Source organism: Bactrocera dorsalis, chromosome 3, assembly GCF_023373825.1.
Source record: "Bactrocera dorsalis isolate Fly_Bdor chromosome 3, ASM2337382v1, whole genome shotgun sequence".
NCBI lineage: Eukaryota > Metazoa > Arthropoda > Insecta > Diptera > Tephritidae > Bactrocera > Bactrocera dorsalis.
Genome location: NC_064305.1, coordinates 92833279 through 92843267, shown reverse-complemented (window position 1 = coordinate 92843267; position 9989 = coordinate 92833279).

The window sequence follows — 9989 nt, the reverse complement described above, 5'->3', positions numbered from 1 at the left end:
GTGTGCGCTGCTAGTTTTGTTATTCGGTGGCGCAGTGCGCTGCGAGAGAACAAATAAGATTTGTCACGTTCTCTGATGGTGCTCTCCGATGCTCTTCTATGAGGTTTACTGCATTCGGTTCGTTCCAATTTCTGCAACGTGTTCGCGATGGCATTGTCGGATCGTTGTGTGCCCTACAATTGCCTTTATCTGGGTTAATACGCCGAAACTTTTTTTACTCATTACCGGAAATCGGGCAACTCGAGTCGGAAAACTCGATAATAATAACTTTGATAATTTCACACACACAAAATTCAGAAATTTTTATACGCTTCATTTAAGCTTTGCCAAACTACATATTTTTCATTAGCTAATTTTAATCCTTAGTCCATTATTAGACGCGGCAACAAAAGTTGCTATTTCTCGGGCGATTCTCTTTTGCTGTCGCCCATTACCTTCACACGAGCAACTTGTGTTGCGCAACTCTGTTCGAGTTTTTATTCATTTTCTTTCACTTTACTTTAACCCATTGCCGTTTCTTTTTCCTTATAGGTATTTGGGTCACTCTATCACATATGTATATTAATCAGTTCTGTCAATTAAGAAATTCATTTTATTTATAATTCAAAATTAAAACAAAGATTATATAACAGACCTTCCCATATATCACCCTTTTCACTATCGTCTGAATCAATTTGTATGGCTTCCTCCATACATTTCACAATATCTTTAATTAATTCGATTTTTTCGTCATACTCCATTTTCTAAAATATTTACATTATATTATGTATATTTGTATACATATTTGCAAATTACTTACCAAAAGATGAAACTAAATTTTTTAAATATATTCAAAATATTAATTTCAAAAAAAATATACGCAAATGCAACTATGTACTACGAAAGGAAGAACACGAATGCCAAAAAACGTCACAACGAACTGCTACGAATAAGAACACAAAACGAGTTGCTGAACACTGGAAACTCGGCGCAATTCTCCTCTCCTCGTCGCCCCCCTCGCCTATAAACCAAGAGTTGCCGCAACTTTTGTTGCCGTGTGTAATAGGCGAGTTATTCACGATGAACTGGGTGTTTTTCATCTCTCCCCATCGGTCTATCGCCTACAAAGTACATGTTTGGTCAACAGTTTGTCTTCGTGTATAAACGTACACTTTAGAAATTTGGCTCTCTATTTACACCACGTTCTCTGGAGTAAATCTTGTCCATTTTTAAACTCTAGCAACATGTTGCAGAGAATATAATAGCATTGTTAATTTCGTTTCTTTATAACTACGATTTATATTTCAGATCTTTGTCTATCATTTCGTCCGTGCAAGCGAAAACTTGAATGAAATTGAATCTTGATGAACTTGTGTTCCTTGGCACAATGAGAGTATTATGTCAGATGGGTGGAATCGCTGCTATGAAGGGCTATAACTAAGCCACAACTTAAGAAGCTAATTTAAAAGTAGGTATATAGACCCGACTTCTAATAAATTTAATCTTACAAACTACTAAGGCTCTATTAAACAAACTCAGGTGATAACCACGTTCATCTCTCATATAACGAATTGTGGGAAACCTCTAAAAGTGCGATAACTTATTAAAGAAACATGTATTTTTTATTTCATTGACAATGTAAATAGTTAACATAAAGTAAACTAACGAACAATTTGTTTTGCTTATTGTATAATACAAAATAATTAATGGTACTCTGCATATAAATCTCTGCGTTTAAATCGCGCGAGTCTGGCTACTGTATAAGGTGATACGGTTTTTCGCGCTGAAGACTTTCTTTCCTTTTACGTTTAGCGCGACAAGCATATTTTTTGATTGATGCGGCAACTGAGTCAATTCTGAGATCGTATACAAGATCGTGGCTGCGAACATACCAAGCGCATTGACGACGCATCTTCATATTTTGCTTTGGAATCACTGGATTGTACGATGCTGCGCAAACCCAAAGCAGTATCCCATAAGTCCAAACTGATCTGACCACCTGCTTGTAAACAAGAATTTTTTTATATTTGAATAGGAAAGAGTTTCTACCCAAATGCCAATTTGAAGTATTAAGCTTTACGTCAAAAATGGTTCAGCACCGCCAACTTTTAAGTGAAAACGTATGTACATATATCACTGAAGTTACTCGACTTATTTCAATTAGTTTTGAAACATACATATTATTATCTTGACGACAATATGTTACTGTGTGTGAATGACAAAAATACGCCATCTGCCCGGACGATACACGATCAAGAAATTGCTTTCAAATATTGCATAGAATTGCCGGCATCAGCCCATAGAATGCATTATTATATGTATGTATGTATGTACATATGTATGTACAAACGCGCGCACATCTGCGTCTCTCAATACCAATTGGGTCATGGCAAGGATATTTAAATACCAATAGAAAATAAATAAAATTTCGACTATTGAAGGGAAACAGATGAGTCTACGAAAGTAGAAGGATGATACCTAACACCTTACAAGTAGTTATATGATTCAAAGTAAGATTATTATGTCGAGTTTTCAAAAAATTTGTTATTGCAGATGGTGTTCGGCATATGCATAACAAATGAACAGCAGCTCGTATATTCATACTAAATACCTCACATACATATGTATATGTACATACACATGTTTATTGTCACGTGACGCCTTTCAGTTTACTTTCACACTTATAGATAGTATGTACACGATGAGCAATTGGTCGAATGTTTCTGGCGATGAACTGAACACCCGAGGTTATGAGATCTATTGTCGATCCTATATGCAATATTTATGACGACACTTAAGTATAAACGTATGACAATACATTTTTGTTTTAATCCATTTAACTCCGTTTAGACTTGAATTGGTACCTATCCACTGTTTATGGTACCACAATTTATAATTTATTTCTCACATGTGCTCTAATCATGAGCACTAAAAGAGGAAAGCATTCATAATTTGTCAATAATTGTGCAGATATCTGAACAAGAAATAATAATAAAACAAAAACAAACTATGTACATCAATATTGTAAATTATATTGGAAAGGAAAAACGTTTGTTCTCTTTGAGCGGCACGCCTGGCCTTAATTTACTTCAAAGTAAATTTAAAAAAATGTATTTTTTCCTTCATTCATAGTCACGTTTCGAACAGACAGGAAATCCTTGCTAAGTAAAAATCACATCGAAAACAAACAAATCATAGATATGCACACACATGCAGAGTAGATGTAGGTATGTATGTACATATGCCGGCAATTGCAGCCACATCCGGGCCGAAGTAAATGAAAAACACTAGCGAGCCTACATCTGGCTCATCCTAAATAAACATCGTCGTTATCATCGTTACTTGATCGAAACTGAAGTCGTCGTGTTGCTTAATTTGCGCGCATGCGTACACACAAAGCAAAACCAAAAATTGTCTGTGCTGATTGCTTTGAATGATATATGTACGTATGTACCTATCTGAAGAACGTTTCCCGCTTTTTTAGCCACTCGATTATGAATGGATGAAAAATCGGTAAAAATAACATTGGCATTTAACGAAATTAACGGGAGTCTCCTCAAGCGTTAATTATGCACAGCAGCTGCGAATTAGTCTACAAATGACTGTGCTATAAACATACCCCATAGAGAATAAGCAACCAATGGAACTAGTCAGAACAACACTATATGTATATGTAATTTCCAATATTTGGAATGTTACTTCAGAAAGGAGCATAGTGTTGGGATGGTAGACGATTGAAATAAATTAAATACAGATACATAAAACCCAAGCAAAACTCTAAATAAAAACTATTACTGACCAAAATCTGACAATTCACATCCCGTGGGAAAAAATGTCGTAAAAAATACTAATCACTTCTATGAAAAAGACTACTTGGACGTCCGGTTCATATTAATGGTAAAGTAGTTAGTAGTTATACTAATCACTTTCGCTGTTAACTGTAACGGATGACTGGAGAGTGTCCAAAGAACCATCCATGTCGGATCACTTCTTGATCATATCGAGACCCTAGAAGAACATTAATAAAATTGCCAAAATAGCAACAAAAAGTTTAGAAATTAGTAAATACAAAAATATTCTATAATTAGATGAAAAGGGGAACAGTTTGAAAAAATCTTAACCACCTCTTTTAACCAATCTACATCATTAACGGTTATCAAAAAGAAAAAGTCGCCTCCTTAGTGTAAAGTTGATATTAAAACATCAGAGCGCAAGCAAGATAATTTTACAATGATTACAAAATTTGGCAACCCTTCAAAGATCTCCTGAAGCAATACAAAAAAGCAGACAGGAGAGCATGACAGTCTTTCGTCCCATCAATAGAAAGCTGTAAAGAATCCGCCAGATTGATTAAGATATTTTCTAAGGAATATATTAATATATCCTATTCACAGACGACGGGTGACGCTTGGGCATCTTCTGCAGGAGAATCCCTAGGAACTCATAAAAATGCACTTCCCTGATTCTCAACAAACCGCAATGGAGGTACAGCCTCAACTACTTGCAAATTCAACAGGTCAATCAGCCCTCATTTTAGTAAGTAGATTATTATATACGCTATTCTCAGATTCATGCCATTTAAAGCAACGGGCGCGGATGGAATTGTTCCTGAAGGCTTGAAAATACATATATATACATAAGGTCAGCATCCAACTATCTTACATACCAAGAAATTAGAAAAGAGTCGATGTGGTGTTCCTCCAAAAACTAGTTAGAACGTCCGAAAACGCAAATGACTTTAGACTAATAATCCTCACTCCTTTCGCACTGAAGGTTTTTGAAAGACTATATAATGAATATATAGTACACTTAAGAATAATCTATATCTTCCCAAGGTTAGATTTCATGAGTCAGTTTCGGGTTAGGTCACCCTATAGACGTGAATATATCTATCTATACCAAGTGTCTAAAATGAACTGCGGAGTCGGGGCAGGAGTATAATCCAATGATCTTGACATCTCTGTTTCTATTCGTCTACCAACTCAGCCAGCAACTTCCAAGCGGAAGTACTAAGTTTAGAGAAGGCCTATGTATTTCAATTGAATAATTACGGGAGGATAAAAAAAACAACCAAGGATTAATTTCTGCGTAGTAAATAATTGCAGGAAGGCTTTAAGCTCACTGTCAGGTTAACTCGACTAGTCCAAAATTTGAGTTCCCTAGCACAGGAAGATATATGTATTACACTTATTTTTAGCAAACAGCTGTAGATATAAATAAAAAGTTGCAAGATAACAAAGCATATATGGCTCAAGTATGACAGGAGTAGAACCAAGGTCTTATTAAAGGGTGATCCATTACGAGGTTTTCTACTTTTTTAAGGAAAATATACATAAACTTCAAATTTAATGGGGAATGTTTATTAAGTATCATTCGATAACACATTCCGTGGCATTTATTTTTTGAAGATTACCTCTTTCATATGTTGGCCGCGGCTACGTCTCTGATGATCCGTCCATTGAGTCCATTTTTCGATGACTCGTTCAGGAATTTGCTCCAGGGCCTGAATCGATGCGGGATTGCTCGCATAAACTTTAGTCTTTACATATCCCTACAGGAAAAAGTCTAACGAAATGATATCACATGATCCTGGTGGCCTATCGACCGGCCCAAAACGTGAAATTATCTGCTCGCCGAAATGTTCTCTCAATAAACCAATTGATGGATGCGATGTGTGGAAAGTAGCGCCATCTGAAACCAATTGTCGCCGAGGTCACGTGCTTTAATTTCAGGTATCAAATAGTCGGTTATCATGGTGCGATAACGGTCGACAATGATGGTTAAGGCTTCGAAAACGTCGGATCTTCTGGAAACTTTTCAAGAGCCCGTATAGCAAAACGATATTGCTTGGGAAGGTCGAGCGGCTTCAATTGTTGCACATGTATTTTGTACGCTTTCAATTTATGATATCGGCGTAAAATACGCCAAGTCGTTCCATACGTCAGTCTGAGTTGCTGCGAACGGCGCCGATTCGACTCTCCACGGTCTTCGTATACACTCTAAGCTATGGCTACTTCATTCTTCACTGAGTGCTGGACGTGATCTATTCGGTCAAATATTCTCCTATAATAAATGCTGGATTTCGAGATGGGTGACCATGGGTGATGGGTGGGCTAACTATCTGCTTATACGCCAACTCGTCAGTTTTTAAGATATTGCTCTGAACGATTAAGTTGAAGTCCTCATATCGAAAACTCTTTTATTTGTATAAAATTCTCGAAAGTAATGTCAGTTGTAAAAACAAATAAGAGAATAATAAATATTTGTGAGATTACCGTTCTTCGCCCAAGGGAAACCTAAGAGTTTTAATGAATGCATGCGTATTTTGTACTGATATTTATTCATGTTCTCCCTCTTAAACATAAATAAAGATCAAATACAAGATATTATTTTTGGAAATGATGAGAACTCAATATGACCTACAACAAATTTGTACATAATACTGACAATTGTTTATTGATTTATTGTCGTCCAAAGTGCCAATAAAGTATTAAATGCACAATTTTAAGTATTATTGAGACGAAATGAAATGAAACAGATGTGACTTCCTCTCAAAAATATTCTGAACATGCGTTCGCTATTAAATATACACATACACATGTACATATGTATGTACATATGTGATACAGATTATCTTAGAACATTTCTTGAGCACACTCCAATAATGGAAATTGTTATGAGAGGCAGTGTAAACGCAGCGCCAGCGATTTCAATTAATGCATTTTTGTTATTTTTGGTTTCATAAAGTACCACGCATGCACAAGTTAGTCCAGACACAGGGGGCTATGCATAACCGAACTTTCAATTTATTGTTAAAAATAAAATTTGGGAGTAGCATATTTGTTATAGCCTTAACAGGGTATAATAATTTTACCACGAAGTTAGTGACTCTCAGAAGGAAACCAAATACACATAGATACTTATATAAAGAATCAGCTTGACGGTTTAGCAATATCCGTCTGTCTATATATGCCCTCAGTGTTTTAGATATTGATCTAAAATTTAGCACAAGAAGTTGCTCATTAGTCAAAATTGCCGACATTAGACCTCTACGAGTATATCATAAAGCTGTCATACAAACTGAACGATCTGAATCAAGTCCTTTCCTTGTGGGTGTCAGTTGTTTATTGTTTAGTCGCGTTTTCAGAGAAAGTTTACCATAGTAATGCATATATTTTTTATAAAGTCCTCTTTTTTTAACTTTGGTATTTTGAAATTTTTTTATTGAAAATTAGGAGGTTTTCGTTATAAGTTCAATATAAAAAGAAATAATAATAATTTGCTGAACTATGTCAATGTCGTCGTATATCTCGTTCAGCTCAATGTTCCATAGGCTGCAGTATTCGTCGTTGCCTATGCGCAAAGGACCAAATCTTCCGCAGAACCTTTCTCGCGAAAACACGTAACGCCGACTCATCAGATCTTGTCATAGTCAATGCCTCTGCACCACATAACAGGGATGATGAGTGACTTGTAGAATATGGTCTTTGTTCGTAGAGAGAGGACATATTTTCTCACTTGCCTATATAGTCCGAAGTAGCATCTGTTGGCAAGAGTTATTCTGCGTTGAATGTCGAGGCTGGCGTTGTTTTGAGGTGGGAGCCAACTCGCAAATGCGACGTCTGTTGGTTTGTTGTCAGGAGATAAATATTTCGTCTTGCCAGTGTTCACTACCGAACCCATTTGTTTCGTTTATTTGTCCAAACTGGAGAAATCAGAACTAACGATGCGGTTGTTATGGCTAATGATAACGATGCCTTCGGCGTACGCCAGTAGTTCTACACTCTTATAGAAGATGGTACCTTTTCGATTAAGGACTGCAGATCGAATTATTTAGTTCAATAGTAGATTGAAGAGTCGATAGGGAGTTACAACAGTGTGTATACTGTTGTAAATACATGAAAAGGGAACACAGCTCAGAGTAAATTCTAATAAAGCTGCGGCGGAAGTAACCACCGTTACAAGCCGCATTTATCGCATTATGCCACATAAAGAATAAGAGACAAAGCAAAAGCTAACGTCATATATGTATGTACAAGTATGTATGTACATGCGCCGAATATCGAATGACAGTATTGCATAAAATCCAGTCTTTATATGTTAAAGATCATATTCTTCGGCACACATATTGCTGTATGCACATATTACTTACATTTGCTTTCGCTGCACACTGTAACACGTGTTTTCATGCAACTTTTTCGAATTGTTTACATTCGGGCTGCGTGACACACTTACAATTCCACGCCACAATTTTATGCCAGCCAACACAGACCATGCCACACGGTACGTCATCCGCTTTCTGCATCACCATCAGTCGTCTTTCATTCAGAAATTTCGAAAGCCGAGAGAACCAGCGATGTTTTCATCATTTTCCCAACCGTATTTTTCATTCACTTACGATTATAATATGTAGTGATTTCAATTTTTTTAAGTACTTGTCAAGTAAAGGGTGATTCATTTTAACGTGATCCATTCGGTCGAATATTATCCAATAATGATTGCTGGTTCTCTGGATAGATGCTGATATTGTGAATAGTACGCTCAGTAGGCCGATTATTTTGACCACATGTTAAGAGAAATGACACTTTATTTGCAGTTGTTCAGGTATAAGACTTGCCGTGATGAAATGCCAAACAGTACCAAATAAAAATAAAAGGACGGCTGTCGATTCATGCCTGATCTGTTAGAAAAAGGATTTTGAAAAAAGTACTTCTACTTGGATCACCCGTTAGTACCAACGGCAAGACCAACTAGGCAGACAGTTGCTAATTCTCGGGCGATTCTCTTTTGCTGTCGCCCATTACCTTCACACGAGCAACTTGTGTTGCGCAACTCTGTTCGAGTTTTTTTCTCATTCTCTTTCACTTTACTTTAACCCATTGTCTACTCTTTACTTTAACCCATTGTCGTTTCTTTTTCCTTATGGGTATTAGGGCCACTCTATCACATATATTAATCAGTTCTGACAATTAAGAAATACATTTTATTTAAAATTCAAAATTAAAACAAAGATTATATGACAGACTTTCACATAAGTATGTACATATGTCACCCTTTTCGCTATCGTCTGAATCAATTTGTATGGCTTTCTCCATACATTTCAAAATATCTTTAATTAATTCGATACTCGTCATACTCCATTTTCTAAAATATTTATATTATATTATGTATATCTGTATACATATTTGCAAATTACTTGCCAAAAGATGAAATTCAATTTTTTAAATATATTCCAAATATTAATTTAAAAAAAAATATACGCAAATGCAACTATGTACTACGAAAGAAAGAACACGAATGCCGAAAAACGTCGCAGCGAACTGCTACGAATGAGAACACAAAGCGAGTTGCTGAACACTGGAAACTCGTCGCCCCCTCGCCTATAAACCAAGAGTTGCCGAGACAAAAGTTGCTGCGTGTAATAAGCGAGCTATAAGCATTACGCTCTAACACACAACGGTCAGATGTTTTCTTTCAAATTCGATTTCAAATGAGAATTTCTGGCTTCTCTGCAGGTACCATTGTGTTTGAACGTATAAATATGTGTATGTACACAAAGTTTTAGACATACGATATACGCAGCAACAAGTTGATCGTTCCGGTAATTTATGATTGCCTTTATTACAGTATTTTATTGTACCGTTAATGAATCAACAAAAAATTGGAAAACAATTAAAGTTGGGACGGCCTCCCAGAAAGCAAATTAATTCGCCAAACATATATGTACATACTATACATACATATTGTGGACTTTTGACCGATATTTTGATGAAGGGAGCTTCGCTGAATCCACTTTGGTTATAATCATAATATCAGAAAAAACTTATAGCTCTTAAATCGGACGAATAATTATTTACAAATTTGTATAGTAAATAAATAAATATGTACATATACTTATAAGCATTTTTACATAGTTTTGGCATCTTTATATATACACCTGTGTGCATATTTGTTATCGTATTTAATTTGGGTTAGTAAACCATCTCTCACTAAAATAAGCTGACGAATAC